The sequence below is a fragment of the Cydia fagiglandana genome, chromosome 11 (assembly GCF_963556715.1).
Source record: "Cydia fagiglandana chromosome 11, ilCydFagi1.1, whole genome shotgun sequence".
Classification (NCBI taxonomy): domain Eukaryota; kingdom Metazoa; phylum Arthropoda; class Insecta; order Lepidoptera; family Tortricidae; genus Cydia; species Cydia fagiglandana.
In genome coordinates, this window is record NC_085942.1 from 1,724,400 (window position 1) to 1,751,346 (window position 26,947).

The following is a 26,947-nucleotide window of genomic DNA, read 5'->3' on the forward strand; positions in this document are numbered from 1 at the left end:
CATCCGTCCACAAAAGTCATAATTCATATGAAAATATGAACCACATAAGGCGATGGCGCATATTGTTGCTGCCAAGTTGGTGCAAACTTGGCTTACACTAAATTCATCATCTCAGCCTATATATGTCCCACTGCTGATAACAGGCCTCCTCTCGAGCGCGAGAGGGCTTGGGCTATAGTCCTCACGCTAGCCCAATGCGGATTGGGGACTTCACATACACCTTTTGAATTTCTTCGCAGATGTATGCAGGTTTCCTCACGATGTTTTCCTTCACCGAAAACACACACTATACACTAAATTATGCTAGAAAATATGCACATGCTAAATGGAATATTTTGGTGCCAAAGCGAGTGAAAATATGCCAGATCCGGCATCATTTATGCCAAGTTGGCAACAATAATTTTGAAAATGGAATTCTCCGTAATAGAAACTAAAGTATCAGTTAGCATCTTTTGAGATAGCGCTCTTTGGCTTAGCAGGGCAGAATAGGCTATGAAAAAAATAACAAAGGATTATCATTTATTTGTATTTCCTATTTTATCGCGAAGTTTACGATCGCAACGCGATATTAATCTTTTGTCTACGCAAATACTCCACCTAATAAAAATAGATAAACATGTTTTTACCAATCACCTATTATTATTTATAATCATGTGACGTATGCCAGATGACTTGTGGGCCAAGAAAACTACCGAGTGGACACCAAACATAGTGCGGCGTCACGTCATGGCAGACCTAGAAGGAGATGGCGGCACGATCTTGACGCTTTTCGGAAAGGTTGGCCTAATATCACAGAATAAATAATAGTACTAGGTACAGAAGACTCACTCTCTAACAAAATGCGTCTGTCACGATCAGCACAGATATGGCCCCTAGGTGGCGACAGCGCCACGCGCGGCTTATGGCAAACCCCAAAATTGGGGTCGAACGGATGTAGTTTTAGCTACCTGTAGCAAAGCGACGAAATCGCGGAGTGAGCCACGCCCATCGACATATATATTACTTCGTAAGGACGCGGCTAACGAGCACTAAAAAGGGGGCCGCTACATGGGTGTGATATTTGCATTTATCACACCCCGGCGCTCAGTCGTGTGGCGAATTGCGCAGTAGAAAGTTGTCACGCAGCATAACACAAAAATGCCTTATTGCGTTGTAAAAGGGTGCAAAAACCATTATAGGAAGTATAAGAAAAAAAATGGGATCTCATATCATCGGTAAGTAATTTCCAATTAGGTTTATTTATTGCTTAAAACCAATTTTAAACGATAATTTTATTTCATTCTCACGAGCAACTGATGTTCGCTCGTACGTCATAGCGCTAATGCATTAACCTTGTAAGGACGTCATTTCTCTTTGGAAGTTATTATGAAGTAGAAATGCATACTACGTGATTTGTATAGGTAAATCTACTTAAATATGATTAGTTGATTACCTACCGGATATAATTACCGAAATTAAAGTACCTATTGTCTGTCTTACAGAGTTTGTTCCCGTTTCTTTTACATAATTATTAAAAACATTCGAAATAACAAGATCAAGTATTTGTTATTGTTTTATTCGTTGACTTAGGTACCTAGTATATTGATTCTTGTCAGGTATAAGTTTTTAATTAACTGTAGGTAAAACTCAAAAAAAATTAACAGGTGAGCGCTAGAAACAAAGCGCGCATTTTCAAACACCGATTAATTCACATCGCTGTATTTAATACTTTCCATTACCTACTTATATTTTTGCATCATATTTGTGGACAGGTGGCACGCTCTCGTTTCGGAGGCCAAGATTCTCTTTGGATCACTGAGCCAAAATAGTTAGTTTGTATTGCTGTTTCCTTCTTTTTTACTCTACCTGTTTTGCAAGCAAGAAACTAACAGAAATAGTTGTTCGCCGCATTTTACTCGCGAAAGCTCGGGAGGTACTTATCGAACTGTACTGCTGTAGCTAGTAGCTCGGCCAAATTGTCGACCTTGACAGAGCCGGCTTACACAGGACGGCACACCGTACTGCGCGAATGTTTAAAATATTGCATTGCCGCCTGAGACGATAATGACATCACGAAATAACGTAGAAGAACGGAAACTTATAAGGATAAGTTCGCCCATTTTAATACAATAAATATGTTAACTAAAGCATTTATTACGAGAATCATAAGTAATACATAGGCAAAGGGTTAGGTTAAGACATATGTAGGTAGGGTAGAAAAGGGGTTTCAGTCGATGTGTGGAAGGGCGGCACCGTCGTCGAACCCAAGCCACCTGGCGGGGGACTTAAACCGGTGGCGTGTGCCTCGGATGCACATGGTGGTGGCACGTATAACGGCGTTACTGATCCTGCATCTCAGCCAGCCCAGTACAGTACTTAGAGATCGGTTCCAACGTTGAGATATGGTTTCTGCCATATGTTTTATAACGGAGGACATTTGGGGTGCATAGACGCTGTCAACAGATGTTACAAGTGGTGTGAAAGTTGCATGTCGCATTTCACAGGCCGTGGAATATTTTCTCTGTTTTTCGTCTTCAGCTGATTTTAGTACAGATAATATGTCACGGGTCTTGAGAGGTAAGAAGGAGCGTCAGTGTCGACGACACGGATATCAAACAACGCCAACAAATACAACAAATAATTTTGATTAACCATAAACTTAATCGACGCTCTTCTGATATAAACCGCGAATAAACTTAACAAGCCTTGTACGCCCGTACAAAGTTATCGCGAGAGTCGAGCTCAAGTAGTTGTACGCAGTGTGTAACAGATGGCGCTTTTTTGCTGACATGAAGATCGCAACGGGCAATTCGTATGCATGCGCTCATCCATAGTTTATATCTATGGCCACGCCTGCTAATATTGCCATAGAACGAGACGCGTGGAAGAGAGGGAGGCCTTTGCCCAGCAGTGGGACACAACAAGCTATCAAATAAATAAATGTAATAAAATTTATTACAGTACATCACAAGATGTGAAAGGAAACGCCTTATTTACCAAGGCGATGATATTAACCTCAGTTTTTATTAAGTGCTACTAAAAAAGGTATTGGAAATCATGTTTTGTTTGACAGACAACACCTTAAATAGAAACCGCGAAACATTAAAACTTAATTAAGTATAATGGAATTTATATAATTGTTATTTTCCTTATTTTATTATTGAACCACAGATTATTTTACTATTGAAGCGCTGGTGGCCTAGCGGCAAGAGCGCGCGATTTGCAATTTGACAGGCGTGTTCAGATATTTGTGAGTAGAGATGCAACGGATAGTTGTTTGGCCGGATATTCAGCCAGCGGAACTATACCTAAATTTCGGTTTTTCAGGTGCGCATTCTGCAGGTTTGACCTGTTTCCTAGTGAACATACGCGTGGACTCATTTCTAGGTTCGAAATGAGTGCGCGTGCAAGTCAGTGGAATGATTAAATTGTTTTATTATAATAAACAAGTACGATTATGACCGTGTCTCACACAGGCGAAAAATCAATAAAAGTCGGACAAAACCAAAAAACTTCTAAGTAGCCCCAACAGGCAAAAACCAATCTTAGCGGGTAGTCCAATAAACAGTGCACGCTACTCGCATAATCATTTTCATGTTAGAGTCATCTAAGCGACACGTTCTCATTCCAAAGTTCGACTTGTTCAAAGGCGAATATTTTACTGCTCTGCGAGTGTTACTTATGTGCTTACTTATTTATCGTTTGCTTTCAGAAAGTTGTGATTTAATGATGGATACCCTTCTAGGAGGTAATAACCTAATTACTAATAGTTACTTTTGATAGCTATGCTTTCTTGTTTATTATAAAAAAAAAAGTGTAATGTCTTGTATTTTTTGCACATTGTTCAACTTCACTAAGGAGAAAAGTACAACTTCCTGATAGATCCGGTTTTGATATTATCAATTTTAGAAACTACAGAACCTGGGTTTTAACATACAACCATTATTTTATGCGACCTTACGCGACGTTTTAACAAAATGTTCATTTTAATCGATGACTAGTGTAATCAAGCATGAGCGCTTAGTCACAGTTTTTTTAGGCAAATGGCTATGGAAAAGACTTTTAGTGTCTTCTGATCCTTATATAACAGGACTAAGAAAATTGGGTAGTAAAAAGTCGCTTCCCATATGCCAAAATGTTTTAAATCTTTTAGAAGGACCAGATATGATGATCAAAATTTAATAAAATGTCATAATATAATTGTAATTTTGTTTTTATTAGTAGGCAAACCTGCATTAATACGATTTCTATAATAATCCTGAATGTTTAGGTTTTGTCCGACTTTTATTGATTTTTCGCCTGTGTGTGTCTGTTTCTTTAATCCAATTTGTTCACTCCGAAATCAAGCAATGATACTATCCGGTATCCGGCCGGATACTAGGTCACTATCCGGTATCCGGCCGGATAGTAGGTCTCTATCCGGTATCCGGCCGGATAGTAAAATAATGGCCGGATAGGCCGGATACCGGATAGTAACCGGATATCCGGTGCATCTCTATTTGTGAGCGCCTTGGCCGCTCCGATATATTTGATGTCCACTGTACCTCAAAGCGGGCGAAGTTGCGGGAGGAAATTACTATAACTATTATTTATGTTCACTTTAGTTAAACATTGTTTGAGTAATGGAGCCTAGCCATAATGTTGACATTGGAAATATTCCCAAACTTGAAAGATAAACTTTAAAACTAAAGGGCCTGACCGCGAACACGTGTAAAGCCTTTACAGACTTCATCATCATCATCATCTCAGCCATAAGACGTCCACTGCTGAACATAGGCCTCCCCCTTGTTGGGAGGTGAATGCCATAATGGCCACGCTTGGCAGGCCGGTTGGCGATCGCAGTCGAGTACACCGAATTTGAGGAACGCTGCTGCCCGTCCACCGGTGGTCTTGGACGTAGTTTAAAGGACATACCCCCGGGTATGTCCTTTACAGACTTAGCAAACGTTATAAACTCAAACAAAACGAATGACCATCAAAAACTGTCACCCAGCCAAGTCGGTAGTGATCCTGCCTACGAAGCTTGAGACCCTAAGTTCGAATCCCGGTACGGGCATTTATCTGAATATTTTTGTAATAGTCGTCGTTAGCACTCGAGCCTGAAGAAGGACCCCCGATGGGCCTGAAATATGTCGCCAATAGACTAAAAATACAAGTGAGTGTAACCGTTATGCTTATGATCTATATTTCAACCGTTTCTCTTGGAATTTTGTAAGCAGTTTCGATACTTTTATTGATTTACGTTATTTTTATTGTTAGTTCAGTTTTAGAAATTAGAAAAAATGGCGACGCCTGCTGAATTTTTTCTATTTAGAAATGCCTGGTGGGTTTCGACATCCCAATCGCCTAGACTCCTAGAGATATTACTAATATAGCTCAATTATGATAGTCTAGCTAGACATTAGTACAATGTTTGCTAATTATGAACTGAAATCTCAAAGCAATTAGACGAAAGGCATTTACAGCACCTATTTAGCAACAGTTCTTACAGTATGAAGGACGAATTGTAACTACAAAATGCGTCATAAGATCATAAATAAACATAATATAATGCACTTCGTTATTTTCCAGTAATTCAGTTTAAGTGATCCCACCAAAAACATTCTGTAAAAAACTAGCCAAGTCTCGATGGAGCTGCTTGTTTATCTCTAAAAAGTAATGAAATCTAGACAAAGTCGTGCCAAGTCTAAGGTTCCTTACTGCGATTTCTTTATTATTATAGTTAATGTTGTGTGACTTGGCCGTTGAAGGGTACACAAGGGTACAAAACCAGGTGCTCCATGACACCATTGCACCAATCTGTCGCCAGAACCGCGCTACCCATTGACGATGGAAAATTGCCACTTGGAAAACGTTGATTCAATAACCAGTCAATTGTAGGCTTGATAAAGCTGAGTATTTCAATAATACTTATGTATGGGCGAGCCTGAAACAAACACTTCTTTTTGGTGTAATGGCAGATTGGTGCAATGGTGTCATAGAGCACCTGGTTTTGTACCCTTGTGTACCCTTCAACGGCCAAGTCACACAACATTAACTATAATAATAAAGAAATCGCAGTAAGGAACCTTAGACTTGGCACGACTTTGTCTAGATTTCATTACTTTTTAGAGATAAACAAGCAGCTCCATCGAGACTTGGCTAGTTTTTTACAGAATGTTTTTGGTGGGATTTCACTTCTTTTTGTAGAAACGTGGGCATATTGATTTATTTTATTAGATTTTCTTATTTAACACATTTTTTTTCTTTTTAGGAGTAGTTTTTTTATTATTACAAATCTTTCTTTTCTTTTTTTCCGGTTCTGATTCTTGTACAGTAGCAACAGTTTTTCGTATTGCCCATTCATTAAATCTAATAATTAAATATTAATCAGTAATCCGTCACTAATCATCATTGACGATGATCCTTTTGTCATTATGCAGCCGTGCGATGGCCATGTCATTATACGTATTACAAATTAAAGATATCTTATTGATACCCCCTGGCACTGATTAAAATAACCGACTTGGTTTCACATTACATCTCAAAACTTTTTTGTAGTAAAAGCGTTGCGAGACTTGCACCTTTTTACATGTAATGTTTTTGATGGGATCTCATCTCTTTTTGTAGGCAGTCCTTCTTTTCGGGTACTCATACCCATACTATGTATACACATATCATAACTAAACATATCTTCATTCATACTCACATCGTACATCGTAGTGTACCTTTACTTTACCTACTATTTGTAGGAACTGCAACAGTAACTTTGTAATATCATATATTTATATAGGATTACAAACTTACTTATGCAGTTCTTAGATCTTTAAAACGTGACTGATATTGCAATATTTTTAGGTTTTCCCTTTATGTGGCCATTAAACCCTAACTCTGTACCAAATTTCAGCTCTCTGAGTTTATGGGAAGTACTAGTTCTATTCTGATGATCATGAGTGAGTTTCATAAATGCGAAACTTTGCTTTCGCTTAACTTCGGAACTAAATGACCTACAGACTTGAAATTTTGGATTTTAAGTATGTGATTATAGCTTACTGGATGACCAAAATTTCTGCGTTCTGGTCTTATCCAAAGGTTCTCAAATAGGGGCCTGAAAATGCGGCGAAATGGTTCCAGTAAAGGATGGTACGGCAGTGTTTGCTTCGCGCTCGACTTGGCGGGGGCACTGCCGTGCCCCCCGATAAGGTATATGTTTATGAATTTTATGATGCTGAAGGTGTTTATGAATATGCAATTTTAAAGGAAACTTGTAGGAAACACATTTACGTCGGAAGGAAAAATAAACTAGCCTCAACAAAAAATTGTAAAGTTCTCAAAGATTCCATGAAAAATTCACAGGAAACAATGAAAACTATAATTTTGGGAATGGAAAATTTCGATCCCGATGCAATAATATGAGAAGTTTCCGAAATTTTGTTTCCATTTGGAAGTTTTGCAATATGAGTAACTCTCCGACGGCGTATCAGTACGTAAACGTTGACGGACAGACAGGAATAGAACAACTGTAAACACAGCAAGGGGTTATTCGAGCCATCCTTGACGTTATAATTACCCGTGAATTCCACGATATATCGGCCTTGTAGGTGTCTGGAATATACACGTTATTTTAATTAGTCTTGGCACGCGGCAGCTTGTAGAAAGACAATTAAAACAGGGAAGGGAAATGCAAAATTTGTTGAGTAAGAGTTAACACGAAAACAATCAGTTGGAACAACTCTTGGAAGTTAAAAGTTATGGTAGGAAATAAACTCTTGTGTGTTATTCAAATGTTACGATTACAAAATTAACACTTTGCCAACTTTTTGAACATCGTCTATTCGTGAATCTATTCAATATTGCGAGAGCTATAGCGATCGAAAATCTGACAACGGCAACGCGGTAATCTCCTCCAGCCGGTGTTTGATAGTGATATTAGATGCGGATATCGGTAATATAAAAAGTCATTTTATTTAACAAAGCTCGATAGGAAGAGAGGAATACTTCTCCTATCATTATCTCGTCCATAACCGCGTCCATCCTAGGCCCTCACCTCCCAAGCCTCGAATTTAACGAACTATTTTAATCACCGCAGCTGCAAGAACAGTCAGCAAGATACGATCCGGAATTACGGATCCTCCAGAGATTAAGTCCAATCCGGTTGATTGATTGTAAAGTAACGCCCACTTATGGATCGATACCTGCAACCTACATGTGTGACCTGAGCATCGGCTATCTACACTTTAGAGCAATTAAAGGGATTACTTTGTGTAAAGATTTCCTTTCAAAAATACCCGATGTCACGGCTTTTGAGTGTAATATATACATACGGGTCGTGCTTGCTGTTGTGGAATATTTTGCAGATGTTCACAGACTTAGATTTTCTTCTTTTATAGCACGATAGTGGACAAGCGTCCGTTGGATGGTAAGTGCATAACGCAGCCTATTGCACATGTCCAAACATCCAAACAACGTCGTCTTTACAAATCTCGTCAGCACCAATTCAAAAAACAAAACATCAAACATTCTACCAAAACAGTGTTCTTTGGAGATCGTGAGAGAATTTATGTTGTTGGCTAAAAATACATTTGTAGACAGGGTGTTCAAAGCAAATTCTAAATGAAGGATATATTCCACGGGCTGTTTTGAACTATTTACATCAATGGAAAGTGCCAAAATCATCATTTTGTTTACAAAACAGAGTCTCAGAGCGTCAGAATAGGAACAAAAAAAAAATAGTATATTAAATAGTTTTTTATCTCCAAAACCGGCTTCGTCTCATGGTTGACATGGTTTCTAAGCGCAAATGCTTCTTATAAGCCGTGTTTGATGTTCCTTCTGTTTTTTTCAAAGAAAACATCCTGTATCGGTTTGGTATTATATTTAGATAAGATGTTGCAGCAAAGCTTGCGTCACGTTTGTCGCATACCTGCTGCATTCTTAGCCGGCCTGTGTTGCCAACTCGGAATAAAAATGCTAATTTGGCAAAACATTGCTTTGTAAACATTTTTTGGATGCCTCAACTCAATGTACGGAGAAAATCTAGTGGAAAATTTGGCCTAATATGTTCAAAATTTGCTACATTTTAGCACCTAAGTTATGTTGGCAACACTGAAGCAATTGTCTATTCGTCTATCCTAGATATATAGTCTTATGCCTTACGCGAATAATAAAATATAATAAATAAATAAATATTATAGTGATATTCTTACACAAATTGACTTAAGTCCCACGGTAAGCTCAAGAAGGCTTGTAAGTATTGTGAGTACTCAGACAACGATATACGTAATATACAAATACTTATATATGGAAAACATCCATGACTCGGAAACAAATATCCGTGCTCATCACACAAATAAATGCCCTTACCGGGATTTGAAGCCAGGACCTTCGGCTTCACAGGCAGAATCACTACCCACTATTAGGTCCGATCGTCAAGATAGTAATATATTTAACGCCTTTCATTTGATACCCCACACATATATGTGCAATGCATAGTTTGGGTGTGATATGCGATACAACGAGGCGAGAGCCATTTTGATGACGTCATTACGCTGAAGTAGATGGCCTGCGCCATTGTCTGCCCAACAGCATAATAAAATTTGATAGCGGTTACCGGCTCTGAAATGTTCTCACAAGGGGGAAAACTAATATTGATCACATTATTCCCAACGACCGTATGTAATCGAAGGTCAGATGCGCCTTTCCTCGTGCCGCCCACCATACAAAATTATAGCCAAGGAATTTAGAATCTTGTTGTACTTTCAATTAGGTTGAATTTCATTTGTTCGAAAATTTTACAAGACAAATGAAATGCTACCTATTTTCTATATAATTAAGGTTGACATTCCATCGAATCGGAATGTACATCCTAATGTACACTGGGCGGCACGAGGCTATAGTGCAGCAGTGAATTGGGATATGCCATTATAGCAGCCTCTGTCTGTTTGTGTGTATGTTCGTTATAAACTGAAAAACTACTGATTTTCATGCAGTTTTCTCCTATCAATATAGTGATTTTTGAGGAAGGAGTAGGTGTATAATTTGTTAAGGTTTTGTGTAGCCCGTGCGGAGCCGAGGCGGGTTACTAGTATGTGATAAATAGAGGGCGGAGTACCGGTGGCAAATTTCACACAAAAGGTATGGAGTCGTTTTTATAATTATTATTTTAGGCTTGAATAATAAAATTATTCATTTACCTAATGTACTTAGTATGGTACCTACTCGTAAATTGGAAGTAAGTACTTAACACTATGCACTAAAATTCCGATAGAAGAAAGTTTTCTGGTTTTCTGGTTTTGGTGGTTGTCTGGTTAGATATAGTTAGGACTATTTTAAGCCTCCAAGGAAGTGAAACCGTCCGAAATAAACTCAAATTGGTTCTAGATAGAAACCCAGATGCTGACGAATTAAGGAATATGATTACAATGGAAAATTATAAACAAGTCCTTAAACATGCAACCATGACATCGGTAGATGTAGAGCGATCGTTTTCCACTCATAAATGGATCTTCAATAAATTAAGAAACCGATTCACTTCGAAAAACCAGGAACATGTGGCCATAGTCCAGTCATTTTATAACATGGATACGCACTTAAGTGTAGATTGTGAGGAGGACCTCGAACACATAATTCCAGTCCTCAATTGTAATTGAATGGTCTTAAAAATAATATATCGTTTGGCAGGTATAACTTCTTAGTCTAGTAATTAGTACCTAATGATAATGTTTTGATAAGAAAACATATTATTATGTATTATAGATATTAACAACATATTACATTATATTTGTATGCTCGTAAGATAATTTCTATAAGTTCCTAAAAATTATTATGCAAAATTAATCATTTATTCGTTATTTATTTAATCATAAGAATACTTAGGCGACTCCATACATTTAGTGTGAAATTTGCCACCGGTACTCCGCCCTCTAGTGATAAAAACACAAATAAATGCCGTTACCGGGATTTATGTCACAAAACAATGACATATGACGACCGGTCTGGCTTAGTGGGTAGTGACCCTGCCTATGAAGCCGATGGTCCCGGGTTCGAATCCTGGTAAGGGCATTTATTTGTATGATGATACATATACGAGTATACTTGTTCCTGAGTCATGGTTGTTTTCTATGTATTTAAGTACATATTTTATATATTGCATATATATCATTGCCTGAGTACCCACAACACAAGCCTTCTTGAGCTTACCGTGGGGCTTAGTCAATTTGTGTAAAAATGTCTTATAATATTTATTTATTTTAACGCAGATACGTTTAATAAGCAGTGTCCGTTTTTTGTCCTGAATCTGACAGGTAAAAATGGTCGCGTGTGCAAAACAGGTTTTTATTTAACGCCCTGATTCTGTCAGCTACAGTCTTTCTGGTTTGTCATGCATAAAAATAGGTCGTACTCATACGGGACTTTTACGAGTACCAATATTAAATCTGTGTTGAAAAAATCATTGCTCTAGCAGCAAAACCCACGGAGGAAACAGTCGAGTACGTTTGTATGGAGAAATGACCACTCCTGTTGGCTCTTAAATGTTCAAACGCTGCCAAATGGAGCCATTTGAGAAACTATACCAGTTGATGCACGACCACATTTTATCGTGACCACACTCCATCATAACATAACGAACTCTTTGTGACACGTTACACAACCGGGTGGAAGTAAAATTGAAAGTGGCATCAATAATAACTTTCACCGGCTCGATACGCGTATTATGTATTATGAACAAACTATCACTTCATAGTATAAAATAACGCATCACATCATGTCTGACTGGTTACATAAATAAAAGATTGCTTTGAAAAACGCAAGTGGCTTTTATTTTGAGATATAATAAACTGATATATTGTATATTTCGTCGTCTAGTATCCAGAAAATAAGCCATAATGAACGTACTGTGATGATAGGTCGAATTGTCTAAGGGATCGTGCACAAATCACGCGAGGTTCGATGGGGGGAGGGGGGTCACGAAAAATCTCACGAAATATCACCAAAAGGGAGGGGGGGTCAAAAAGTAGCCAAAAATACCTCGCGTGATTTGTGCACAACCCCTAAGATTGTCCCAAAATATTTATTTATTTAATAACGATGCACAGCGAGGTCAGTATAGCGATCCCATTTTAGCTAGTTCCATGCATACAACTCATACAAGGTCGATTTGTGTTCATGTGTCTGTGTTCATAGTTTAAAAGAAAATTTTACTCTGACAGCGTCCGCCATAACCCATAACTTTCTGTGCCCATAACACTACGACTACTCATGACGACTAAGCGTTTTTGGTACCCTAAGTAAGGTTAATATAATGATGTAAACATAAAATATTGTAAGGTCTCTTCTAATACGAAACCATACAAATGTTTAGTTAAATATTCAAATGCTTTGCTGTCAGGGCTCGCCAAAATAAAACCAGTCGCGATTAGATTTCAAACCTGTATACAACACCGGTTTAAACACAAATCAGTATAAACCATAGTTACAAGTTTCGAATAATTACTTTAATTGCTATTCCATTATTTTTTTAATTATCTAGAGCAGCGGTCGGCAACCAGCGGCCCGCGGGCCAAATGCGGCCCGCGAACCTCTCACTTGCGGCCCGCGAACCTCTCACTTGCGGCCCACGAGCCTCCCTGGCTATCTTGTATGTAATATTGACAAATGACAATGTCTGATAAAGTCATAAATATTAACAAAGTGCGGCCCGCGTCCACTTCGTTAATTGTTGATATGGCCCTTGGCTGCTAAAAGGTTGCCGACCGCTGAGAGTTCCGCCAATTTTAGATAAATGACCCATCTCATTTTCATAATGATGATTTAGTTCTATTTATTTAATTAGTTTTGAAATCCTCGAGATCACATTAAGAACGACACATATGTTATTGAAACTCGAGTATATACAGCCGTTCTCGGTTGAACATATAATGAATGTATTAAAACACCGGGTATTTAAGAATACGGAGCTTGTTTTGACAACAAACAGGGTAGTATGGTGGAATAAATTAACTTCGTGTTTACGGTAGATGTCCCAGGTTGGAGTGTTATTAGTTCACTGGTTATTAGGCGAATATACTGGGCCCCATTTCTCGAACGATATTAGTCTAATATTATTAGTGTGTTGTCATGGCATACCATACGAATTGACATTTCGTGGACTAATAATATTAGACTAATATCGGTCGAGAAATGGGCCCCTGGTCAGTTTTTGGGGCTTTAGCCAGTGTTGCCAGGCGTACGAAAATTGTACATCTATGTTAATTTGGGCTCCGGTACGATGTACGTTCCAAAGAGCATTATCGTACGCAAAAGTACGATAATTTCAGCCCTTGGAAAACACTACCTAAAAAGTCTGGTATTTGAAGCAAAATATGACACTTGCAGTTGCCATATAAAGATAGCCATTGTTTTTTACTTTTTTTATATATATAAACCTTATGGATTGCAGCCATTTTTAGCATTACTTATTACAAACCATTAAAGTCTTTGTCTGCATAAAATTAATATACCGACGCGTGTAATATTATAATAATAACTTATTCAAACAGTAGTAATAAAGGAATTATTGCTTGTTACATACCATTATGAGGAAAAGCTGATTTGTCTATCTCCCTTCCGCACCTGCAACAGACAAAGAGAACAATGTTCATTCAAGGAAGTCGGTACAAAGATCGATGAACTAAACTGAACAATATCGATTTCACAACAACAGAGGTATTTAAATGGCAACTGTTATGTTATGAACAAAGACAAAGGTAATGAGTGTATATACAAAGGAACGACGATAATATGTATAATGGCTCCAAATGGTTCGTGTAAGTAATATGTATAACATAAACATAACACACGGTCGCTGCGTCGGCGTCGCCAGTTCTTTTCATTTGAACTTGGCTTGACACGCTGCCACGTGTGATAGTGCGTAGTCATTCCAGGGGGCCATTTTGTGAACGATATTAGTCTAATATTATTAGTGTGTTGTCATGGCAACCCATACGATTTGACAGTTCTTGGCCCCCAGGGACCCATTTCTCGAACGATATTAGACTAATAATATGTATTAGTAAACGAACCGCCAAATCGTATGGGTTGCCATCGCAACACACTAATAATTAGACTAATATCGTTCGATGAATGATTTATTTCCGGACTACGGCTTTATAACCAAATTTCGATGTACGTTGTTCGCGGTAGGCCGCCGATTTCCGTGTTAAGGACAATGGACTATTCGACTATAAGGTGTGTCCGGCATGGCCCATCACTATTATCGTATAGTTAACAATTGCTGGACATATACATAGTTGTTTATGACTAGTCCAAAAACGTCCAAGGTTAAGTACACGTGCATGTTCCAAAGTCAAGAACTCAAGACTCGAGGAAGTGCAATAAAAACTTGTTTTTTATACGATCCTCTTTAGTTTTTTTTTGTAGCTTTAGGCGTTTTACAGGTCGTCAAGTCAATTACTTTATTTTGATTGCAGCTCTTAAATTGTTTATACGACAGCGGTTTCACTCACTTGAATTTTTAGTCGCTATTGGCGACATGTTTCGGGACGTATTTAAAATATGTCTCACTAAAGTTTAATATCGATTGCAGCTCTTTATGATTAAAAATAGCAAATAATAAGTTCTACTTGAGGTTCCTCACTTCAATAAATTAAGTCTAAGCAACTAATAATAAGTATACTATACTACAGAATTTATACAGTATGGGTGTGGTGTAGAAACCTAGAAAGAATAAATCTTGTAAGTAATAAGTATTTTACACTTATAAAATAGAATGAACGAGTGCTCTTAGCATTGGAGAGCCGCTTGCTTATGCATTACGTGGGTGCATACATTCCCAGGCGAGTTTCATTGCATTGCTAACGGGTTCTCCATGAATAGATGGTCAGTTTTCTTAAGTTATTAAAATATCTGGAAGACCGAGCTTTGCTCGGAAAACATAGAAACTCAAAAATGCGCGTTTTCCCAGAGATAAGACCCATAGCTAGATCGATTTATCGCCCCCGAAAACCCCCATATAGCAAATTTCATCGAAATCGTCAGAGCCGTATTAGCCACCATAGAATCTATAATATTATTAAATTATTATTATGAAAAATAGAACTATGACGTCACGGTCAACTCACCTACTCCGTTTTTTTGCGGATTTATTAAATAACGATTTCTGGTCTGAAAATAATTGTGGTCTAGGTTTTTGTAATATTTTTCGGATGCTTTATTTCGTGCATGGTGTGAAATAATTTATTTCACACCCAGGAAACATCGCTATTATGTACAACATACACTACGTTATCTACACAAACATAGTTATAAGCTCTCTCTTTATGTGTTCAGGAACCGCTATATTCCGATTCTTGTTACCATGTACAGTAATAGAAAATAAACCGATACACGTGTTGCTTGTAAGTAGTCTGACCCCTTAGATGAGAGCACTAGAAGCTAGAAGTATAAATAGATGATCTGGTTCAATGCGGTTCGTTGCCATATAAAACTATAAAAGGATAATAATATGTCGATGAGTTCTCTTCTTCCTCGCGTTATCCCGGCATTTTGCCACGGCTCATGGGGATGGGGTCCGCTTGACAACTAATCCCATGATTTGGCACTAATTTTGACGAAAGCGACTGCCATCTGACCTTCCAACCCAGAGGGGAAACTAAGCCTTATTGGGATTAGTCCGGTTTGCTCACGACGTTTTCCTTCACCCAAAAGCGAAGCTTCACCGAATATCGATGAGTTTTATTGCTATTAATTTCAGCAGATCTTCGATCATCATTCTCTTGTCGAACTGTCTAGCTATCACGGTTCTTGAGATACTGCCTGGTAACATACAAACCGACAAACGGACAGACGGACAGCGGAGTCTTAGTAAATAGGGTCCAGTTTTTACCCTTTGGGTACAGAACCCTAATGAAACCACATCCGGAATCCGCAATAACATAAACGTCATGTCTCGCGTGAACTAATCCATTATGAAGAGAACATAAACTAAGTTGATGTCACACTTACATGTTATTAGTTCCCTTTTAATTACTCTATTGCGGCCATTGAGTTATTATTACTAAAGAGAAGCCATATCAAACCATGAAATTGTTGCAATCGCAACCTGTAACACGCGGCCAAAACGTCATAAGTAGTGTAAGTACCTTATAAATTCGTGGAGCTTACGCGTTTATGTCGCGAGATTCACGCTCGGCTTCTATGGTTTGTTGTCAAAACAACAACAACTCATGGCGCAAAATACTGATTCTCTGTGCCGGTTCGACAAGTACCTATCGACAGGCGTTTATTACTTGTTAATTCGTCAAGTGAGGTAATTTCTTGTTATCCAGAGGTTGTCTGAAAGGGATCGCTTTTTATAGCGATGACAGCCGTCTGTGGTCACCTAACTATATTTTATGTTAATTAGGTACATTTTATTTATTGCGACTAAAAATACTTAATTTCAATTTTATTACGGCAAAATGGGTTTCATTAAACCCATACCAGGCGTGTCTCACTCCTTCTACAGGTAGCTAAAAGTGCATCCGTTCGGCCCCAATTTTGGGGTTTGCCATAAGCCGCGCGTGGCGCTGTTGCCACCTAGCGGCCATATCTGTGCTGATCGTAACAGACGCATTTGTTAGAGAGTGAGTCTTCTGTACTTAGTACTATTATTTATTCTGTGCCCATACTGTGGGTTTAGAGCAAAATTTCAATTTGTACACTAATATTAGTTGTAAGCTGAAATTTAGAGGTAGATATACGTCTGTAACTTCTAGTAAATAAACTGTTTATCTTGTCCCTTACTGCAAGCTTTATTGTGAACTCATTCACCATCAACAATTCTATAGAACGTTTTGGCATCAGACAAAAAATAAACAATAAAACGGTGAAGGTAAACAGCATACTTACATAAACGTGTAAATTGACTCTATTGACACGCCAGATACGGTCAGCGACACAATCACAATAGCAACTAACAAGAGGTTAGGAGGATAATGGAACAGCCTTGTTTGCTGACCGTACCGTTAATCTAATAATTAGGACAGGGGCCCATTTCTCGAACGGTAATAGATTAATATTAGTCCACGAACTGTCAAATCGTATGGGTTACCATGGCAACACACTAATATTATCAGTCTAATATCGTTCGAGAAATAGACCTCAGGGGCAGGTTTGTGGTAACAGGATTAATTGTATATTGGCTAATAATAGAGAGTTGGTAAGGTAGCCTAGACAACAAAACTTGCCAAGACTAATGCCATTTTGACTTGTCAAAAATAAGATTCAAATTACAATGAAACATACTTTTTATAGGCATCTGATGGACAGCTAGAGGTTAGAGCAACAGACAGTGTCTACACGTATCCAATGGGGATAAACGCACAAAGCTAAAAACAGATGGCGCTGCAAATGTCAAGTTCCAATTTCCGTGAGTTTGAGTTCTCTAGGTTTCGATTTAATAAAAAAACACAATTGATTGTTTATGGCGTTAAGAATACGCATAGACTAGGAATCCTCTAGACCGAGATTAGAGCAATTATTTCATGCAACCGATGATGCTAAAAATGCGGGGGTGCGCGGGACGAGGTTAGCGAAGTCCCGTGCCGTGATTGGTCCGTTCAAAGACACGTACGTCACACAAAGACACAATCGACTCGAACATGGAGTAAAATTACCGTATGCGTGGCAGAGGGGGTAGCGCGACTATGGTCAGTCTGGAGGATGTTTTGTCTGTGAGAAAACGGCAACAAAAACCTGAAGGAGTCGATTTTTATTGTTTCTGTAACTATTAAAAAATTGTATCATGTTTTCCATAAATTCGCACGAATAAAGCGAACAAAAACAATCTGCCTGGGATTCTTGTAATTTACGCCATAATTTATCTTGAATCCGGTTTTTGGTATCGCTTTGCAAAAAAACAAGGTATTCATTTAATTGACTTTATTAAGGAAAGATGACTGTTTAAATGTTTATGTTCAAGGGCCGAAAATTCCAGAAATAAATGAAGAATCTTTTAAACGCCCTATTAGTCTTATTTCTTTTATATTAAAATTCTTAAAATGAAACTGAGACAGAATTAAACTAAGGTATTAAATTCCAGCAGTTTTATCCTCTTTCCGCCCGGACATCAAAACTTGCCACGACAAATGCAATTTTAACATGTCATCGAAAAGATTCAAATTACAATGGAACAGGAGACTTTTTATAGGCCTCTGGGCGGACAGAAGTTAAACAAAGTTTTTTCATTAAGGATCTTTATCATAAACGTTTTTGTTTACTAACCCGTGACCTAATCCACAGAATAATAGTACTAGGTACAGAAGACTCATTCTCTAACAAAACGCGTCTGTTACGATCAGGACAGATATGGCCGCTAGGTGGCGACAGCGCCACGCGCGTCTTATGACTAGCCACCAAAATTGGTGTGGGACGGATGTACTTTTTTTTTAACTACCTGTAGCAAAGCGAGGAAATCGCGGAGTGAGCCACGCCTGCCTAATCCATGTGAGAATCTGAATGTATTTTTGACATAAACACGAGAAAACAAGGCTTAAGTAATTAGCGACCAATGCGAGGACAACCACATCATAAATCATAAATAGCCTGATGATTCCAAATTTATGCCACTTAATTTATTTAGTGTATACTTAATAGTTTATAAATTTTGTTATTGTGTTTATATTTTATTCCAATTAGACTTGAAATTTTTGACTGTATCAAAAATATGAAATAGGCATTCCATTTTAATCGAATCTTATGAACGCACTGAAACTGTGCGAAAGTTTGATTTGATTACCTGCAGATATTGATAAAGCGCTGGTGGCCTAGCGGTAAGAGCGTGCGACTTTCAATCCGGGGGTTAAACCCCGGCTCGTAACAATAAGTTTTTTCTGAAATTATGTACGAAAAATCATATGATATTTAGCTGTTGCTTTTCGGTGAACGAAAACATCTTGTGGAAACCGGACTACTACCAATAAGGCCTAGTTTCCCCTCTGGGTTGGAAGGTCAGATGGCAGTCGCTTTCGTAAAAACTAGTGCCTACGTCTACGTTAATACTTGGGATTAGTTGTCAAGCTCCCAGGCTCCCATGAGCCATGTCAAAATGACGGGATATCGCGAGAAAAAAGAGTATATTGAATTTTGCACCATTTTAGTGTCTGAAACAGTTAGCCGGACTATATCTGCGCAAAACTCGCCGTACCATTGCCGATACCCGTTTTCGGGCTTTCCAATCGGTATCGCAGGACATACGCCGGTCCGGCCGGGCGACTTTCACTGCGCTTTCTACAGGGCGCCGCGGTGCATGGTGCAAAAATACTTTAAACTAACTGTTTGACTTGTCGGTCTACCGTTTTACTGCGTTCAGGCGACTGGTTGTAGGCTGCATGAAGCTGATTGTATTGTAATACTGCCGTATTCGAGCTTCAAGATATTCACAAGAGACGACACGTACTAGATACATTCTAGATACGTTATAGTTTAGATATCAACTAGTTCTCTTTTGCAGCGCAATTCGGGCAACCAATGTCACTTTTACGTTAGATAGAGTAAGATATCTATTAGATGTGAATCGGATCTCTAAGTCATATCCTGTGGAAATCGTTCAATAAGAGTATCTCCAGAATCGCGCAAATGTCAAATTTGACAGGTTAGATCTTAAACATACCGTTATCGTATCTTGGTGATGTCAAAAGATATCTAATAGATGTCTATTTCAAAATCCGAATCGGGCCCATATAATGTAACTATAGCGACCCGCCCCGCTAATAATTTGTTAGCCTAATGCCTAGGTTGAAGAATAAACAACCTTAAGACGCGTGATTTATTTATTATAGAACTAGCGACTCGCCCCGGCTTCGCACGGGTTACCAAATTATACACCTAAACCTTCCTCAAGAATCACTATTGATACCTATCAATTCATATCAGGGAATGCAACCTAAAAACCACATGAAAATCCGTTCAGTAGTTTTTGAGTTTATCACGACCATACAAACAGACGTAGCAATGAAAAGTAAATGCGAGAGGAAGCTAGGTTTATATTCCCACTCTGCTCCGATGTGGGTTGGAGACTTCACATACACCTTTGAATTTCTCCGATGTATGCAGGGTTCACTGAAAAGCGGGAAAAATATCAAATGATATTTACTACTTGCTTTTCAGTTATAATAATTAATAAGTTCCTAAAAACATCATGGTGCGAGCCAAGATTTGAACCCGCGACCCCCGGATAGAAAATTGGACGTCAGATCCACCGTAGAGCAAGGTGTTATCTTAAGGAAATTAACTACGCTTCCCGACTAATTAATGAAACAGTCTACATAACAACAATGTTATGTAACAAGATGAGCAGCATAGACGTTTCCTATAGAATTACGCTTATGTAAGGTGCAATTGTTAATTAACACGCTATGTGGAACATTTTCCTTCATATTATTATCTTCCTCAATATGTTATGATGGCTGTAGTCGCTGTAGACACTCGTGATTAAAGGCTCTGTCACACAGACGCGTTTTGCGGGCGGCGCGTGAGCGGGGCGCACCGCTTTTACATACAATCCGCTCACGCTGCGCTCACGCCCCGCTCGGAAAACGCGCCAATGTGTCTGTCCATCGCATAAGTAGCGGTCTTGTTTCGTTTGCTCTACCCTGCATCACTAGACGCTCTATGGAGTCATTGTTTCGTCTCGAGACGTGCCAGAAGAAACAAGAAGAATAAATGTGTAGAAATCCACAAAGAAAAAACTTGTTTTAGAACTATGTTTTACCCGTAACACTAGTATATCGATCCCTTTTCTATTATATTAACTCACATTTTATAGACGGGTCTAACGCGAATTTTATTAAATTACCTTTATTTACAGAAGTTTCGACACAGGTTTCACTATTACTTCGCTTGGTAACAATTAACAATACTTACTACTTATTCTTAAGGTTTCTAGCTCGGGGTCCCTTTGTTTCCCATAAAGTTTTAAGTCATAAAGTATTGTTTGTCATATCATCGTTAGTCATAAAACTGAAACCGTTAATTTTTCAGGATTTTCGTAAGGTTATTCTGTAGATAGGTTCGGTTAGGTTTAGGGTTTCTGGTTTCTCGACCTTTTTAATTTCTCGAGGCACGGGAATTCTCGACCAAGATTTCTCGAGTTTCTCGAGTATCTCGAGAAATTTTGAAAGCTCCGAAAAACACCATGTTATTTAATTTTTTTTTGCTATTTTACAAATCAGACTCGTAGGAATCGTAGGTGAGATCAATAATCAAACATATGGTACATTTTAGTCACCATAAATTGCATTTAATAATCAAAAATACAACAACAAAAAGAACTATAGGTGCAGGAGTGCGCACCGGCGATGTGTTATGCTATAGTGTATTTCTTTAGGTATTAAACAAAATGTAAACAAACTACAATATGGTATTTTATAAGGCAGCAATATTCAAGTCAATAAATTTAACTCGATGTGACAAAACTTACAGAAGTTTTACTACGTAATATTAATTACTCGTACTTACTCAACGTAACAATAAAGCTGCTAAAATTGTAATATTTTGCTAATAGGAATATATCGGGATGATTTGATTTCGTCGGGTGACAAGCAAAAGTCACTAACTAACACCATTGAAATCATTGTACAATAAACCGTGTTACAAGTGTAATAAAGTGCATTGTTACTTTTATTTGTTGAAAGTACTTAGTGACTTTTGCTTGTCTCACGACGATTTATCAATAGTAATTTAGTTTTGTAATATTTGTTATTACACTTAGGTATTACATGGTCCTATAATTCGTTACAAATTTTTAAAAGCGTTATTCAATAAAAAGACACTACATGAATGTCATGAATCATGATAGTTCAAAAGTTTCAAAACATTAAAATCGGTTAAAGCTAGAACAATACGGGACGGATCAAGGTAGTTTTCTATTTGGTTGGTAATAAATGTTTTAAGTAGATTCCTACCTGAAAACGTAAAAAAAAAACATTGTTCATATTTATTTAACTACCTAAAGAAATACATTAGAGACACATCATGTGTTATACGCGTGTTATCTTTTTACTTATCACAAGAGATTTATTTCTCGAGTTCTCGAGGCATTGAATATTTTTTTCCCGTCTCGACTTAGGACAAATTTCTCGAGATTTCTCGCCTCGGGAATTCTCGAGCAGAAACCCTAGTTAGGTTAGGTTTGTTTTATGGCAATCCTGAAAAGTTACGCGTTTCTGAGAAAAACCAATTATGACTAACGAAAATTCGGACAAACAATACATTATGACTTAAAACTATTTGGGAAACAATAGAGACCCTTCTACCTCTTATCACACAATCTCATCAAATCTAAATCACTTCCCGATCCCCATTTTTGTTTGGAACGTGATATCGGTCGTTGACCCCGGTAGTAAACTCGTAAACTGAGATACATTAAATTTGATGCGATTTCTTTTTATGGGTCCGTCCGTCAAAGTGACCATTTTTGAACTTTACTGCATTGAAATAAGGTATATATTTTAGTCAATCTTTTCGTTACCATCAAGGATTAACGGTTAACCTATTAACCATCCGTGAACCTTATTGCTCAGAGATAAGGTACGTTTAAGGTCAGTTGCAGTGTTTTCAGTACAAGTGGTAAAACCAGCTTCCAAAATTTCTTGCATATAAGTGGTAACTTAATTGCTTTATGCGGCAAACTTGTTTCGTTGGTGTTGTTTTGTTAAAATTCTGGATTAATGCAATGTGGCTTTAAAATGTTAAATTCTAGAACGTATATGGAAAGAGATTTAACGGCTCCTTTGGTGTTTTTGTAAGCGTTTAGAATAGTAAACAAAAAAAGGTATTATGTAAAGGTATCTATTAAGATAAACATCTAGTTCTACACCTACATATAATAAAACAACGGATTGTGGTCCAGTCATTATATCTAAAAAACCGACCATACCCGTGAATTATCAGTTCTTGGATTTTTTTTCGTAGGTCCCTCGGGGGGTCACTGGGAGTGTAAATTCAAAAAGTAGACTGAATCAGGCTCCTGTGTATATTCGAAAAACGGTTTTTCTTGAATGACTCGGCCATTTTTGATTTTACAGTAAAACCGTGAGGACAAAAATTGTAGGAAATTTGATTCTCTACAAGTTTGGTCCTCACAATTTTTCTTCTAGGCTCGATATTTTGGAAATTAAATTTAAAAAAAGCGACATATATAAAATATTTTCATCATCTCGTTTATTTTCAACTTTACGGCATAAATACGAGATGATGAAAATATTTAATTATAACAATTTTTGTCCTCACGGTTTTACTGTAAAATGAACAATGGCCGAGTTATTCAAGAAAAACCGTTATTCGGATATACACAGGAGCTTGATTCAGTCTACTTTTTGAATTTACACTCCCAGTATCTAGTTGTTTGATTTATTGTTGAGGATGAAACGGGAAGAATGTTAACATAAATTAATAATAACATTAATAACTCAAATAGGTATTTTAATTTTAATGTCATTGTTATGTTACAAATTTGTCATAGAAAATGACTTGCGATGATTTTGAGATTGGCGAAATACACGATTATTATATTTTAAAGTGTGTAATAAATTCGCATTATCATGTACAATGTAATAAATTCGCATTCGCATTCTCTCTGAAACCACTGGTAGCTTACAAAACGACAATTCACCGTTTAATGTTGAATTTAAACACCCGTCCACTGTACAGTTATAATAACTTTTTTTTTGTTTCTCCATTATTGCATAAAAAAGTTCACAGACGCGTGTCTCAAGCGGATGGCACTCGCGCTCGCAGTGGTCCCAACCGGTCCGAGATATCGGGTCCATGAGCAGTGTCTATGTGTGCGTTGCTCGAGCGCGCTTTGTATGTAGATTGATTTCTGTACCTATCTGTTTTGTGGTTGGGTAAAAAGAAGGTTTTTAATATTATGCTAAGTAAAATTATTAATGCAAAATGGTAGGGAGGTAAACGGTGTTTTATTTTAATATTTTCAATGTTACGACCCGATTAACGCTAACTTTAATAACATGGTTTCATTCTAACGTAATTCACTTAACAAGAAGTTTAATAGTACCCTGTAATTGTATGTACATTATTTAACCCCATGATTCAATTTAAATAATTCTTATTTATGTGCTGTGCGTAACTAGTATAAATATGTAAATTATACCTATAGTATATTCTTAAGGTTAGCCCAGGCAGCCCAGGGTTGCCAATGTTGCCATGTAGGTACTTCCCCAAATTGGTGAAACGAATACTGTACGACCGATGAATACCTATTTACACCTTAAGGGTCTCCCCAAATATATCGACGCGCATTCGGCAAAAGCCGATAGGAAAAAGCTTTATGTCCGCGCAATAAGAGCGAAAAACCGGTCGACGCGTCCGGCGTCGTCGGCCGTCGCGAGCCGAGCCAAACGACGACTTTTTCGCTCTTATTGCGCGGACATAAAGCTTTTTCCTATCGTATTTTGCCGATTCCGCGTCGACATATCTAGGGGAACCCTTACACCCCTTACGGCCTGATTCGAACTGTAATATACGTCAAAAGGTCTAGATATGACATGGATAGGATATGTCAGAGTCAAAAATTTTCCTTCGTATATGATGATTGGGAATATGTGATGTTTTGTTTTTTTTTCCTGTTAGTGTGTCCCACTGCTGGGCAAAGGCCTCCCCTCTTTCCCGCCACTTGTCTCTGTCTAATGCACACTCCCGCCACTCCACACAGAATGTATCGAGCTTCTCTGCCATCTCCGTATGGGTCTTCCCCTGCCCCAAGATCCATCCTGTGGGATCCAGTCCGTGGATACTTTGGCCCAGCGTTCGGCAGATGTGCCCGGCCCAGTCCCATTTCAGCTTCGCGGGCTCCATGCCCACATCCACAATGCCAGTTTAGGAATGCAGTGATGTATGTAATGTTTAATGTCAATCCTACAGATAGGTATGGTCAAGGAATTTCATTTCAGTACCATTTCATACCTTATCCCAGTGACAACAGTATGAGACCCCTAGATTCCCTAGCCACTTCTTCTTCTTCTTTATTAGGGTCTATATAAGGCTCCAAAGCCTATGTATCACTGCGACCATTCCTGATCTATTGTGATCTCCACCTACTACAACTCTCGATCCAACCCTGCAACTTCAAATAGCTGCAGGATCTTTTTGGTCTCGAGAGACTTTACTTCCCTAGCCACTTACATCCATCCATTACTAATATTATAAATAATATTATAAAGGCGAAAGTGTGTCTGTCTGTTTTTTTTTCGATATGGCGCGCGCACAGCTCTTGCGAGCAAGGACCCCGCTAAGGATACGGGCGAGCCTTGCTCATATGCATATCTGTCGCCAGTTTTCCCTTAGTCGCCTTAGACACCCACGGGACAAGATGGGGTGGTGCTATTCTTTTCTGATGCCGGCACCACACGGCACTGTGTCTGTCTGTTACCTCTTCACGTTTAAGCCGCTGAACTGATTTGGTTGAAATTTGAAATAGAGATAGTTTGAGTCCTGGGGAAGGACATAGGATAGTTTTTATGTCGGAAATCATCCCTGAAGAGAGTGCAAAGGGTGGTGGAATTGAACGAGTTAACAAATTGCTTAATAATTGAAGTCAGCAATGCGCGAACTGAATGATTGCTATTAGCATTATCCAGGTGCTATACCTACTTTAGCTGCTGTCACTAATTCCACGCAGATGGAGTTGTGGGCAAAAGCTAGTAATTCATTTTTAACCAAAGTAAAAACAAACTGTAATTAGGAATCCTATAAGAATCTTATAAAAATAGCATGTCTTTGCAAGTATTGAACAAAATAAAAAATCTGTAATAGGCATAGAATTATTGTTATTATTTTATGTGACCTTTAGTTTCTTTTATTATAATATTGGTTTATTATTTAAATAATATCCATGAGTTAGAAAAGATAAGTCTGTAACGATTTTGATAGCACATGCAATGCAAGTGTTATTTATGTCATAATTTCATAAAAGTTAGACATTTAAAATAACATTTGCACTGTGCATCCCATCAAAATCGTTGCAGACTTATATTGGTCTAACTCTAGTCTAAGCTAAGGGGTCATGGGTACACCTCAGTAGTTAATTAGAGTTAGACCAAGAAAAGTCTGCACCGAATTTGATAGCCCACGCAGTGCAAGTGTTATTTTAAACATCAAACTTCTATGAAATTGTGAATCGCTGTAGACTTTTCTTGGTCTAACTCTCACAATAGGTGTGTTTCTGAGACATTATAATCGTACAAAATAATTTTTAAGTGTGACACATTTATGATGACCTTGAGTCTTGACAAATGCTAATAATGACACTTTCGTGATAAATTTATAAAGTGCGCAATACACGGCTTACTATTTCTTGTAACAACGATGCACAGACCAATACTCTCTCTATCTTTGTATTACTTGACTCGAACTGATAATTAGATAATGAAATATTTAAGCAACCACTATTTACTAGTCATAAAGAGCAGCCAAACGACATGTCACATTAACGTAAACATGTGATGTAATAGTCAAAAACGATAAAGAGCATGTCGCTAATTATCATGAGTTTCAAAACGATCTTACCATGGTCGAGCGAGCTGGGCGCAGGCACAAACACATCACGATTCCAAACAAACTTCACAAAAACAGACACTACGTTCACCACATCACCTGCTATCGACCAACGCACTAATACAACACTCAATATCTCCGAATTTACACACGACAATCACGGCATACACAAATAAACAGCTTTGTCAAACTTGCGAAATGCTAGATGTCAAATCAAATACTTTTTTCTAGAATCTAATAAAATATTCACGATCCACACCCGTTATTGTGACTACACTTGATCGCTCGCGGATACACGGGATAATTCAATCGAATAACACGTTTTACGTGATCAAGAGAGTAAAATAAATTTAATGTTTTCACACACGTAAGCTTATCACGCAACCGAATTTTATCGAAAACTGCTGGTGCTGGACGAGCGGAGTGCCGTGCTGAT

General features: G+C 38.1%; 1 protein-coding gene across 1 annotated transcript in view; it reads right to left on the reverse strand.

Moving 5' to 3' along the window:
* LOC134668747 (E3 ubiquitin-protein ligase RNF144A) overlaps positions 1-26,947 on the reverse strand; it is a 203,904-nt gene extending 176,957 nt beyond the window's left edge. The window contains exons 1-2 of the mRNA XM_063526196.1: positions 26,524-26,947; positions 13,529-13,569 (exon numbers count right to left, since the gene is read on the reverse strand). The gene's annotated coding sequence lies outside the window, so the exon portion shown is untranslated. The remainder of the gene's footprint in view (positions 1-13,528; positions 13,570-26,523) is intronic.